The sequence below is a fragment of the Sus scrofa genome, chromosome 1, assembly GCF_000003025.6.
Source record: "Sus scrofa isolate TJ Tabasco breed Duroc chromosome 1, Sscrofa11.1, whole genome shotgun sequence".
In the NCBI taxonomy this organism is placed as follows: Eukaryota; Metazoa; Chordata; class Mammalia; order Artiodactyla; family Suidae; genus Sus; species Sus scrofa.
The window spans coordinates 161,923,286-161,936,526 of record NC_010443.5 but is presented as its reverse complement, the minus strand read 5'-3'; the positions used below and the strand labels follow the sequence as shown (position 1 = coordinate 161,936,526).

The following is a 13,241-nucleotide window of genomic DNA, read 5'->3' as shown; positions in this document are numbered from 1 at the left end:
ACTGTGGCTGTAGTGTAGGCTGGCAGCTGCAGCTCTGATTTGACCCCTAGCCCAGGAACTTCTATGTGCCACAGGTGTGGCCATAAAAAGAAAAAAAAAACCAGTTTTTTGGGGAAGATGATACTTTTAGACAAACAGGAGCTCTGTACCAGGTGGGTTACGGCACCTTAGATTTAGGGTAAGTAAAAGAGCTTGGGATTGTTGGATCATTGAAATTTAATGTCTGAGTCTGAGATTTAGCAGTTGATAGTATCACCCCATTGCATTGAGTGTTGAAGTCGGGCTACATCACCAGTGTTCCTGAGTCATTTATTAGTGACTATTTTGGAATTTTAAAAATTCCTGTTGTTGGAAGTTCCTGTTGTGGCTCAGTGGTTAATGAATCTGACTGGGAACTCTGAGGCTGCGGGTTTGATCCCTGGCCTTGCTCAGTGGGTTAAGGATCCGGCATTGCCGTGAGCTGTGGTGTAGGTCGCAGATGTGGCTAACATCCCGCATTGCTGTGGCTGTGGCGTAGGCCAGTGGTTACAGCTCCTATCCTGGGAACCTCCATATGCCGAGGGAGTGGTCCTAGAAATGGCAAAAGACCAAAAAAAAAAAAAAAAATTCCTGTTGTTGTTTATTGTAATTACCATCTTTTATAGTTGAGCACACCCAATCAGTATCTACTTGTGAGGCGTGCCTGCTTAAGATGTTGGTCTAGAAGTACATTCAGTTGCAGTCTTCAGTGCAGTGAATTTAAGCTGCTAATGGAAAACCCATCTTCGTTTAAATAGAATACTTTTGCATTTGTTGGTAACATTTGTTTTTTGTGGTGAAGTGTAGGTTGGTGTGGGTGAGATGCATTTCACAGTGGGCGTCAGCAGTTTTCTCCCTCGCATTTGCTTCTCTCCATGAGGCAACTTCTGGGCAGTAAATAAATGTGTTTTACAATATATGATCCCTCTCATTTGAAAATCACCAGTCATGTTGAATGAAACTAATTTGAGCTATAGAGATCATGTGATTTATTGCCCAAACCAGGAAGCTCATGAAATTGGGAGGGGTGCTACTGTGAGCTAGTATACGCTCCTCAAACTTCTCTTATGATGACCCAGTAGTAAACGGGCCTCTCCTTTATTTGCCTCCAATATCTTGTTGTCTAAGAGGTTTATGCTGAGGTTTATGCATCTGGTACTGTCACCTCCACCATCACCTTGGTCAGGACCCCAAGGGCGGCTGCTGAATTAAGTTCTTTGTAGGATTTTGAGTTTGAGGGAAAAAAAGATCAAGAATACCTCAATGTTTTTTTTGTCCCTCTGGACCTTCAGTTGAGTGAGAATAGAAATGATAACGAGTTTCAAGAACATTCTGGAAGCATTGGATGTTATATATTTCACTGGCTCTGACAGTAAAACACTCAGGTGGCTGAACTGGTTTGAGAAGGCAGCCTGATGCGGCCCTTGCAGCCTCTCTTGGTGACAGGGCTTGGGTTCTGTCTGGGTCCTGCTTATCATCACTTCATCACAGGAGCAGGTAGTCTTTCTTTCCATCTTAAAAGGATGCAGTAAAAAGAAGAAAAGAAAAAGCTGTTTCTCAGTTCTGTAATTTATCATTTTAGGAATGTTACCGGTGTGCTAGGAGTCATACCATATGTGACCTTTGAGGTTGGCTTTTTTCACTAAGGATAATTCCCTGGAGATTTGTTCAGTTGTGTCCTTCAGTTTGTCAGATATATCAATATCTTATTCCTTTTTGTTGCTGAGAGTTACCCTATCATGTGCTGATACCACAGGGTGCTTAATCCCATCCAGTCACTGAAGGATTTCTGCATTATTCCCAGTTTGGAGCTATTATGAATAAAGCTGTTTATTCATTTGTTTATAGGTTTTTGTGTGAACGTTACATTTTCATTTCTTAGGAATAAATCCCTTTGTGTGCTGAGTCATATGGTAGTTGCATATTTATATACTTAAATTCCTTTCCACAGTGGCTGTGCAATTTAAAATTTCAAGAACAGTGTATGGATGATCTATTTTCTCCACATTCTCACCAGCATGTGGTGGTGGTATCCTTTTTCATTTTAGCCATCCTGCTAGGTGTGTAGTGATATCTTGTGGTTTCAATTTGTCTCCTCAATAGCTAATGATGTTGTACGTCTTTTTAAGTGTTTATTTGCCATCTTCATATCCCTTTTGGTGAAGTATCTCTTCTTTCATCCATTTTCTAATTTTTTTTTTGTTTATTTTTTACTGTTAAGCGTTCTTGATATGTTTTTAGATACTAGTCCTTTGTTGGTATGTGGTTGCAAGTCGTTTCTCCCAGTCTGTGGCTTGTCTTTTCATCTTCTTATTAGGTCTTTGGCAGAGTAAGTGTTTTTAATTTTGATGAAGTCCCGTTTATCAGTTTTCTCTTACTTTTGGTGTTAGATCTAAGAACTCTTGCTGTATCCTGAGAATCTTCTCTTATGGTTTCTTCTAAAAGTTTTTGGTTTTATGATTTATGTTTATGTCGGTGAGACATTTTGTATAATGCTTGAGATTTTTTTCCCCCATACATGTCCCTTTCCTCCAATACCATTTGTCCAAAGACTGTCTTTCCTCCATTGAATTGCCTTTGCAGTCAGATGTCAGCTGAGCATATGCGTGAGGCCATTTCTGGGATTCTAATTCTTCCACTTCATTCTTCTTCTTTTCTGTCTTTTTAGGGCCGCACCCAAGCATATGGAGGTTCCCAGGCTGGGGGTCTAATCAGAGCTGTAGCTGCCAGCCTATGCCACAGCCACAACAATGTGGGATTCTGAGCCACATCTTCAACCTGCACCACAGCTCACGGAAATGCCGGATCCTTAACCCACTGAGTGAGGCCAGGGATCAAACCCTCATTCTCAAGGTTACTAGTTGGGTTCTTAACCTGCTGAGCCACTACAGGAACTCCTTTCCTTTTTCTTCTTTTTCTCCCACTTTTTGTCTTTTAGGGCCGCACCCGTAGCATACGGAGGTTCCCAGGCTAGGGGTCTGTCTAGTCGGAGCTGCAGCCGTCGGCCTACACCAAAGCCACAGCAGCTTAGGGTCTGAGCTGCGTCTGCGACCTACACCATAGCTCATGGTGATGCCATATCCCTAACTCACTGAGCGAGGCCAGTAATCGAACCTGCATCCTCATGGATGCTAGTCAGGTTCACTAACTGCTGAGCCACGACAGGAACTTCCTTTCCTTCTTTCTTTACATGTTTTGTTGGCTTTTTTTCTTTCCCTCTCAGTTGTAAATGGTATTGTGTTTTTCAGTATTCATATGTTTATTGCTAATATATGGAAATACAATATTAGTATTAGATGTTAAACTAATTTATTAGATTTAGGGTATTTATGTGGTGGGGGGTAGTTACATTGGTTTTTTTCAGATGTTGAACCAGCCTTGCATCTCTGGAATGAATCTCACTTGATCAGTGTGCATGGTATTTTTTAATATATTGTGAATTATATTTGCCAGTATTGTTAATATTTTGTGTCTGTATTCATATAGGAAGGAACTGTATAATTGGTGTTAGATTTTAAATATTTGATAGAATTCCCCAGTGAAACCACCTGAGCCTGGAGATTTCTTTTTTGGGATCTTTTTAAACACCCACTGGGCTGGTGGAGGGATGCAAATACCACCTCCCTGCTGGCCCTCTTTGACCCTTCTGGGCTAGGGTATTAGGGCACCTTCCTACAGTCTCAAGAGCGGAAGTCTGGGCTCCACCCGGACTTGACGTGTTGCAGGTGGGGCCACAGTGTTTCCTGTGTTGTTTGGCTGGAGCAGAGAAGTAATTGTCTACATTTTCTCCTTTGTTAGGCTGCCCTTTTCCTAGTCCTTTGGTTGGAGATGGCAGGCTTTCACTGGAGATGTTTTGTCAGTACCCATTGGTGTTTCTGGGTTCCCAGTTTTTTCAGCTCTAAACCTGGAATCAGGAATTCCCGTTGTGGCTTCACATTTTAAGAACCTGACAGTGTGTCCGTGAGGATGCAGATTCCATCCCTGGCTTTGTTTCGTGGGTTAAGGATCTGGTGTTGCTACAAGCTGCTACGTAGGTCACAGATGTGGCTCAGATCCCATGTTGCTGTGGCTGTGGTACATGCTGGCAGCTGCAGCTCCAATTTGACCCCTAGCCCAGGAACTTCCATGTGCCACAGGTGCAGCCCTAGAAATAAGAAAAGAAAAGGAAAAACAACAACCACAACAACAACCTGGGATCTGTGAGGCAAAAAGAACCTCAGAGAACTCATCACTGTCATTGCTTGGGTCCCAAGGTCCCTGGCCAGCCTGCCTTCTCTGTGCCTTCCAGAGTTTCTTTACATTTGTTGTATATGTATTGCCCAGGAGGGGTAGTTGTACTTAGGGGAAGGAATAGAGAGAGAAGTGCTTCCATTCCGCTTTCCTCCATTTGTTTAAACGTCTGTTCTGTCTTCAGGAGGGATTCTTTAGTTATGTGATTGGGCTCTGCCTTAGGCCCCCAGCCTGTGGTTCTCCTCTGCTTTCTGGAGCCAGGCTTCCTGGGAGGACAGCATTCTACTAGACCCTGGATTCCTCTTCTCTTGGATTCCTGGGATGTCCCTAGCACAGAGCAGGCATCTCTCTCTGGGCCCGTGTGTGCCAGCTGTCAGGGGCCAGCAGCTCTTCTCCCTTTCATGGGTATTGAGTCTGGATCTGTAAGACCTCAGCCTTTCTCGTTTTCAGTGCAGTTACCATTGCCCTTTTCTTTTTCTCTCTTACCTTCTCCCCTCTTATGTTCTGAGCTGTTTATTGTTTGAATGGATCCTTTTCCTGGTTGTTCCAAGGGTGCTTGTTGAACCCAGGAAAGGATCTCTTTTCTGTGGCACTGGCCGTGGCTGTCATGTGACATCTCTCTCCATCTCCCTGTACATACATGTTCCGGCTTTGAAGACTTTGCCAGCATGTAAGGAGATAAAGTACGGTTTTGTGGCATTTGCTGAATTCTGCCCTGCTCTTGTGAACTCCCTCTCTTGTGAACGTTCTGTGAACAGTTTATACAAAATAATGACTGCCTTAGAGACTCAGAGGGCCCCTTGTTGTTCACCGGCAAGTACTCAGCAAAAACCCTTGCAAGGCTCTGATAAGAGCTGCTGGCATCTGTGGTTTAGCTCGAGGCTTTGCCCTGCATCCCCTGAGCCTGAATCTGAGCTGTGGAATTCTGTCACAGTCCAGTCTATGAGATGGAACAGGACCCCGGGCACACTCAGGTCCAGGTTAGTCTGCTTACTCTGTGCAGGGGCAAGCTGCTGAGGAGAGGGATTGAGATGGTGCGTCAATGGAGCATCCTGGGTGGATCCTTCCCTTTCCAGCCTCATGGAACCCCGAGGTGTAGTTAAAATGGAGCTCACGGCATTGGCTTCAAATACCAGTGCACCTGCCCTGGTTTGTGGCTTGTACTGCCCCCCCTCTAATTGGTGATCCCTGCGTTGGGGGCACTGAGAAAAGGAGTGGGTGGAGGGGCTAGAGAAGCTTCCCTCCTCTGCATGAAATGGTTAAGAGCTGACAACTGTGATTTTAATAATTGATAATTAAATGTACGGGAATGTCACTGCTTCACCTCTCAGGAAAACCACAACTACTTCTGGCCAAGTACAGACTGGCAGTGCCTGCTGTAATCTCTGAATTGGTAGAATCTGTTTTTTTCCTGCAGGGACTACATCAGCTATTGAATCAGAATGTTACAGTCCTCTGCTCAACCCTTTTATTTTACAGTTGAAGAAACAAATGCCCAATTAATTAGTGGCCGACTCAGAACTCAAGGCAAGATTTCTTTATTGCGTATTATTCTTTCCAGTTTTTCATGCTGATACAGAAGCATAGTACTTGACAGTGGTAGAGACCAGAGAGTCATGAGAATGAACCAGATTAGCTTCAGGGGTGCAGATAAAGGTGACTTACCTGTTGAGGTCCTTATTTCTAGGGGTTACTGATTCAGTTTAGTTTTAGGGATTTAATGGGCATTGTTAACACAGCATACCAAGTATATTAAATTATCTTAAGCAGCCTCAGCCAGGTCTCATTTCTAGACATACTCTGCTCAAGCTGCTGCTTCTGGAAACCATGGAGCCCATCTCCATTCCCTCTACCACCAAAATACCATCATTAACTTGGTTTTTGGTCCTGTTCTTGTTTAATTGTGTGTGTGTGTGTGTGTGTGTGTGTGTGTTTTAATTCTTTTTGAGCCACACCTGCGGCATATGGAAGTTCCCAAGCTAGGGGTTGAATCGGAGCTGTAGCCGCCTACACCACAGCCACATCACTGCTGGATCCGAGCCGGGTCTGTGACCTACACCACAGCTCACAGCAACACCGGATCCTTAACCCACTGAGCGAGGCCAGTGTTTGAACCTGCCTCCTAATGGATACTAGTCAGATTTGTTACCACTGAGCGATTATTATCTGAGTAGATGATAAGTGTTGACCATACTGCTTTCAGCAGATTTGCTCACTTCCCTGTCAACTCTTATTAGGGATTTTTAGTGTGGCAGAATGATTTGAGGACAAAACCATCAAAGCCAGCTAGCGCTGGAAACAATGGTGTATGCAGTCATTTCTGCCATAATGCTTGCTTTGTGTTACTTCCATTTAGGCAAGAGCTGAAATGAAATGCTTTGTCTGTGTTCTCATTGTGAAATTGGGTGAGAGTGAGAGCCAGAAAACAAACTGGTATACTTTATTATTATTATCTTTTTTTTTTTTTTTTTTTTTGGAGATTATACTGTAGACAGAAGATTATGAAACTGCTGTTAATGAGGCAGAAACAATTTACTTAGCATCTGAGCTGACTGTTAAGTTGACAAGTGTTTTGACCTCTGGATGAGTGTGTTTGATGTTGTTGCAGGCTTTTGGTCTGTTTGAAATTTAAGCATAAGTAGACGCTGTATTTACTCACATTTCCCGTGTACATTTCCCAGGCTATTTTTCTTTTTCTTTTCTTTTTTTTTGTCTTTTTGCTATTTCTTGGGCCGCTCCTGCGGCACATGGAGGTTCCCAGGCTAGGGGTCCAATCGGAGCTGTAGCCACCGGCCTACGCCAGAGCCACAGCAACACAGGATCCGAGCCGAGTCTGCGACCTACACCACAGCTCATGGCAACGCCGGATCCTTAACCCACTGAGCAAGGGCAGGGACCGAACCTGCAACCTCATGGTTCCTAGTCAAATTCGTTAACCACTGCGCCACGACGGGAACTCCCCAGGCTATTTTTCTCCGTAAAATATGAGTTGTAACACAAAGAATTGCTTTCCTTGTTACTCAGATAATTCCTCATGCACGCAGAGAGGATGCCGGGTCCTAAGGCTTTCTGAATCCTTTCCTGGGTCCATGTGTGTCCCCTTACTCTCCTCAAAGCCCAGCCATCAATTTCAGTACTAGGGTTGGGGGAAAAGACACAGTATAGGTAGTTGTCCAGTATGAATGTGATTATCTTTTCAGGTTTGTTTTCAGCTTTCTATTGTTACCTGACTATTGCAAAGTAATATTTTCCTTTAAAAAGTAGCAGTTCTCTGAGCGAATGAGTCTGTTCCAGACTAGAAATTAGCTGCTTGTTACCTAAGCACTGAACACATTTTCCACAGAAGTAAACTGTCAAAAGTGCATTTATTATACTTTTTTCTATTCAAAAGGCAGGTGCTACCCCATCACACTGCTTTATCTTCTAGAAAGTAGCCTCAACTTGTGTAATAGAATTTTAAGATAGATTTTTGTTTCTTTGGAGTTCCTAGTGGCCCAGCCAGTTAAGGATCTGGCATTGTCACTGCACTGGCTCCTTGTGCTATGGGATGGGTTGGTTCCCTGGCCTGAGAACTTTTTTTTTTTTTTTTGTCTTTTTAGGACTGCACCCACAGCACATGGAAGTTTCCAGGCTAGGGGTCCAGTCGTAGCTGTAGCTGCGGCCTACACCACAGCGACAACAACTTGGGATCTGAGCTGGGTCTGTGACCTACACCACAGCTCATGGCAGCACTAGATCTGTGACCCACTGAATGAGGTCAGGGATTGAATCCACGTACTAGTTGGGTTCATTACCGCTGAGCCACAACAGGAACTCCTGGCCTGGGAATTTCTGCATGTCGTGGGTGTGGCCAAAAAAGAAAAAAATACATTTTTGTTTCTTTGATTTAAAACAAAAAAAGAAAGACAGGTTCTTTCAGACCACAAAGAATCCCGGCCTATCCCTGTGTTCAAACACATCCCCCAAATCCAGAGAACTTGTGTCATTGCTGTAAATTCACAGCATCCCAGAGAAGCTAATGTGATCTGCTCCTTTCTGAAAATTCATCACAGAGAGAACACAGTGTCTGAAACAGGTGCAGTGGATTAAAGTGGAGGAAGTACAGTTAGGTAAAGGGTGTCACATGAGTTTAAACTGTTGCTGTCACACAAGTATCATGGAAGAGAATGCTTGTTCTCAAAGTGTAGTGGAGAGGGAGCAGGTAAACAAAAAATGTGAGTGTCTGCATAGACTATATGCACAAATATATATGCATCTCTGTACAAACTGAAGATAAGAACTTTATCTAATATGATTTCCCAGTGATTGAATTATCCCATTTTAGTAATTGCACAATATGAAAGCATTTTGATTTGGGGCTATATCCCTACCGGCTCCCAATTTGTCTTTGTACTTCTGGACCTAAGGTGGGTAAGGAGCCTCAGCCAATGGAAATGGACGGGTGCAAATTCCTATAGCCAGTCAGTGGTTGTTGAAATGGGAGAGGAGGGGAAGGACTGCTAGATGCTCTCACAGAGCCCTGGGGCCACAGAGAACCACCCTACTGCAGTGCAGTGTGAAGGGAACGTGTGCCTTTTCCAAGAACCGCTGTTGATGTTGAAATGTTGGTACTTATGTGACCCTGTGACTCTCCTGTGTTTTTCATAGTCTTTGCAGTCAGCGATATCTATTGTAAAGAACGCTTTAATTAATAAAACCTCTTCTTAAATTAATTGAATAATTTTTTCTTTTTTGGCCACACCCGCCGCATATGGAAGTTCCCAGGCCTGGGATTGAATCCAAGCTGCAGCTGCAACCTATGTTGCAACTGCAGCAGTGCTGGTTCCTTAACCTGCTGCGTGGGGCCAGGGATCCAACAGGCCCTCCCACAGAGACAATGCCAGATCCTTTCCACTGCACCACAATGGGAACTCCTAATTGAATAATTTTAATACTTATTTTAGTTAACCAGTTAGTAAGAAAGCCTGGAGTTTCCCACTATGCATTAGGGATCCTGCATTGCCACAGCTGTGATGTAGGTCACAGCTGCCGCTTGGATTCAATCTCTGGCCCAAGAACTTCCATGTGTTGGCAGGTGCAGTCAAAAAAAGAAAAAAAAAAACAAGATTGCTAATAAGAAAGCCCTTTCACCCATCAACTGTTTATGTAGTTATGTGTACTATAAGCATACGAGCATCCAATAGGGAAGTGTGTTTAAGAAATTTGTTGAGGGGAGTTCCTGTCGTGGCGCAGTGGTTAACGAATCCGACTAGGAACTGTGAGGTTGCGGGTTCGGTCCCTGCCCTTGCTCAGTGGGTTAACGATCCGGCGTTGCCGTGAGCTCTGGTGTAGGTTGCAGACGCGGCTCGGATCTGGCGTTGCTGTGGCTCTGGCGTAGGCCGGTGGCTCCAGCTCCGATTCAACCCCTAGCCTGGGAACCTCCATATGCCGCAGGAGCGGCCCAAGAAATAGCAACAACAACAACAACAAAAAGACAAAAAAAAAAAAAAAAAAAAAAAAAAAAGAAATTTGTTGAGAATTTTGTATGTATTGTGAAGGGTTTTGTTAACATATCTTGATGAGGGATATTGTGAATTTTTTTTTTCAGCTTTTAGGGAACACATACTTTGTTTTTAGGTTTCCTTTTTTCTTTTTGTTACTGTGTTTCCCTATGATAGAAGTGGTATAACCACATTCCTCTCCATGAAAGAGGTAGAGGGAATCACCTGTAATCCTAACAGTGGTCACCTGTGGCATTCAGGTGCATTTGCCAATACTCCCCGGCCCGTGTTTTTGTTTATTCCTGTAACCTCTATCCCACCCCTCCCTCGCTCTCTCCATCACAGGCCTTGGAATTATTCAGAGCCCTGTTCAAATCTCAAAATCTCATTTCCTCATCTGTAAAATGGAGATAATATTGTCTACTTTATAGATTATTATGAGAATTTTATGAGATGATGTATCTAAATTTATCTATTTAAAGGACCTAGTTCCCCACTTGGTTCATAGTGGAATGGGCTCAGTGCATTTGATATAAATAAATAAAATGTTTTGACTTTAGTGTAGAAAACATTGGTTTTATTCCTTAATAAGTGCAAGATATTCCAAGATGCCTGTGGAAATTCAGACATTATAATTCACTGCCTGGGATTAATGACTGTGTAGTAAAAGTGAGTAGACGACCTTAGTTCAAAGAAACAGATGATTATCTCTGATAATGTAGATGTCACCAGGATCTTATAATTAATGCATCCTCTGATTGGTTTTCCTTGCTGTGGCTTGTTTTAACCTCTGGAAAATGTATTATCAGAAAAGGAATGCCATTTTTCAATGATGCTTAACACCATCAAAGGTGCCTGTAATGTTCTGTTTTGTGACTGCAATAAACATTTTATGGGATAAAATTTGTATTTTAGTCCTTTCAGGAGAGAACCAAGAAAGAATTTTCAAGTGAGTTTCTGATTTTCTTAGTTTTAAGTGCCTGAGAAATTTAAACCTACTTGCTTGATTCAAAAGATAGAAGAAGAAAAGGTCTTTTTGAAATGTCATAACTCTGTTGTCAGTATAAAAGAATATTTCAATTTTAGTTGGAGTCTGTATTTCGAGGCTGTCTTTTAATGACTTTAGTAAAAGTTATTCATTTTAGAAGATAGTAAATGCTTGTTGCATGAATGTCCAAATAGTATTCAGACACATTTTACCTTGTGCTATGTTAAGTTTATTTTTGGAAGAGAAGTAATTAAGTCCTCCATTTTTATTTACTTTGAGTTTTTTGTGTTTTAAAAATATGCCCTGTTTAGTGCTTACTATCTCAGGGGATAAAAAATATGTATTTCAGATTTTCCTGGTTGGTTAATGATGTAGAGCCTTTGCCAAAGAGGATTTCAGTCTCCGTTTTATTTTATATGCTATTAGATTTTAAGCTCTATGAAGCTTCAATTTAATATTTAAATTTATGTATCTGAACTTGGTTCTTTGGTTTTAATCATTAATCATACAATGGCCAGTTCATCCATTTAAAGATCAAGTCATGTGCCAAAAAGAACAATTAATTGCTGTGGCCATTTTTTTTGCATTCCTGTACTTCACATCTCAAATAACTGAAGTGACAAAAAAGAAAAAAAGAAGGAAAGAAAGAAACAGGATTAGCTGCTAATTAATTTTTCTTATTTTGAAGAAATATTTTTGAGTTGTTGGAACTCTGACTATTGTCAAGATAGATGCCCATAAACTTGTACGTTAAGGATAAATGTATTTTAAAGTAGATTTGCTAACATAATTTAAGAATACCTCTCCCTCCCACTAAAAAAATGTAAAAGTAACGAAATTGGAGCTCTACCTAAAGCTAACATTCTCTTTACATCATACTTTAGGATGAGCCTGACTACAAAGTACATATTATTTTTATTTTGCAGGGTAAAGCATTTTACAGTGATCATTTAACTTTCAGGTTTGCTTTTTCCTTGGGTTTAGAGTCAGTTATAGTATTCGAGATGACGGATGTATACTTATTTTGAGGTTTAACCAAGCTTCTTTGCATATTAGAAAATACTTCGTAGGACCAACCCTGTTTCCCCCTCTGGTTTATTTAGAAGACTTGCACTGTCTGCCAGATGCTGCTTCCTAACCAGTGCAGTTACGCATCTCACCAGAGAATCCATCAGCACAAATCTCCCTACACCTGCCCCGAGTGTGGGGCCATCTGCAGGTCGGTGCATTTCCAGACCCACGTCACCAAGAACTGTCTGCACTACACGCGGAGAGTTGGTTTTCGGTCAGTATATCATTCACTTCCGTGCAAGTAAAGCTCATTTGAGTCTAAGGGCACAGCATTATGAGTGGTCTTTGCACATCGTTTTCAGGGTCATACAGTGATACCTCGATTAACAGATCCTTTGGGAGCCTAGCTCACCCGTAGTAGAGTCGATCCGTTTGAATCCTTTAAGGTGGTATTGACCCTCTGGTCCACACAAAGCTGAGGGTAAATGGGGCCTGTCCTTCCAGGCAGAAGTGTGCATGTGGCAAGGCTTGGCTCTGATTGCCTGTCAGAGCCTTTACTTTCTGCACCCTTTCTAGCATACTTTGTTATCATGCTCTCTACGCATTAACCCCTGCAAGAATACCATGTATTTCTATACCTCTGAATACTTACTCTCTTCTCATCAAAATGGAAAGGGACCGATGGTCTCTTATTTTAGCATGTTGAAGGATCAGGTGTATGTCCTTTCCTACCCTCGCTCGTTGTGGGAGAGCCTGCTACTCCAGATCACCTTCCTTTACTTCTTCTGTGTTTCCTGAGTCCAAGCTTCTCCCCTCATCTATGCACATCTGTGACCCCTTTCACTGCCTCTCTTAAGATTCTCAGATGTGTCTTTTTTTTTTTTTTTTTTTTTTAAGGGCCACACCTATGGCATATGGAGGTTCCCAGGCTAGGGGTTGAATCGGAGCTAGAGCTGCTGGCCTACACCACCACAGCCACAGCAATACTGGGTCTGATTACCGTGACCTACACCACAGCTCATAGTAACACCACATTCTTAACGCACTGAGGCTAGGGATCGAACCTGCATCCTCATGGATACTAATTGGGTTCGTTAACTGCTGAGTCACAGCGGGAACTCCCTCAGATGTGTCTTTTACAACCTCTACAAACCTAATGTTAGTTTAGTATTGAGTGATTTGTATTTGAACTTGAACCTCCACTTGGTGACCTTCTGAAGTGCTCTCCTGTACCTTTTATATTTTTGACCTGATGCAGGTCCTACCAAGAAAACACATCATTGATACACATTGTCTTTGTTAATAGAGGTATTACTGTATTGTGTGTTTATGTTAAACTTCAGTGTTTGGTTGCCTGGTATTATTAATGTGAGACTGTTAATATACAGTGTATTTTTTTTTTTGTTCTAATACAGTTAAAATATTTTACAAAAATGAAGTCCATATGGTATGATTTAACAGGTGTTTAATGGATTGGGATCTACCCTAGTAGAGAACTTTTGGTTATGAGATTT

The 13,241-nt window shown here is 42.2% G+C and overlaps 1 long non-coding RNA gene across 16 annotated transcripts in view; it reads left to right on the top strand.

The window, feature by feature from the left end:
- Nucleotides 1-13,241, top strand: part of ZNF532 — a 107,930-nt gene that overhangs the window by 49,502 nt on the left and 45,187 nt on the right. For all 16 annotated transcript variants that reach the window (XR_002346185.1, XR_002346168.1, XR_002346189.1 and 13 more), the window contains one exon: nt 11,820-12,001. This is a non-coding gene — a long non-coding RNA (zinc finger protein 532). The remainder of the gene's footprint in view (nt 1-11,819; nt 12,002-13,241) is intronic.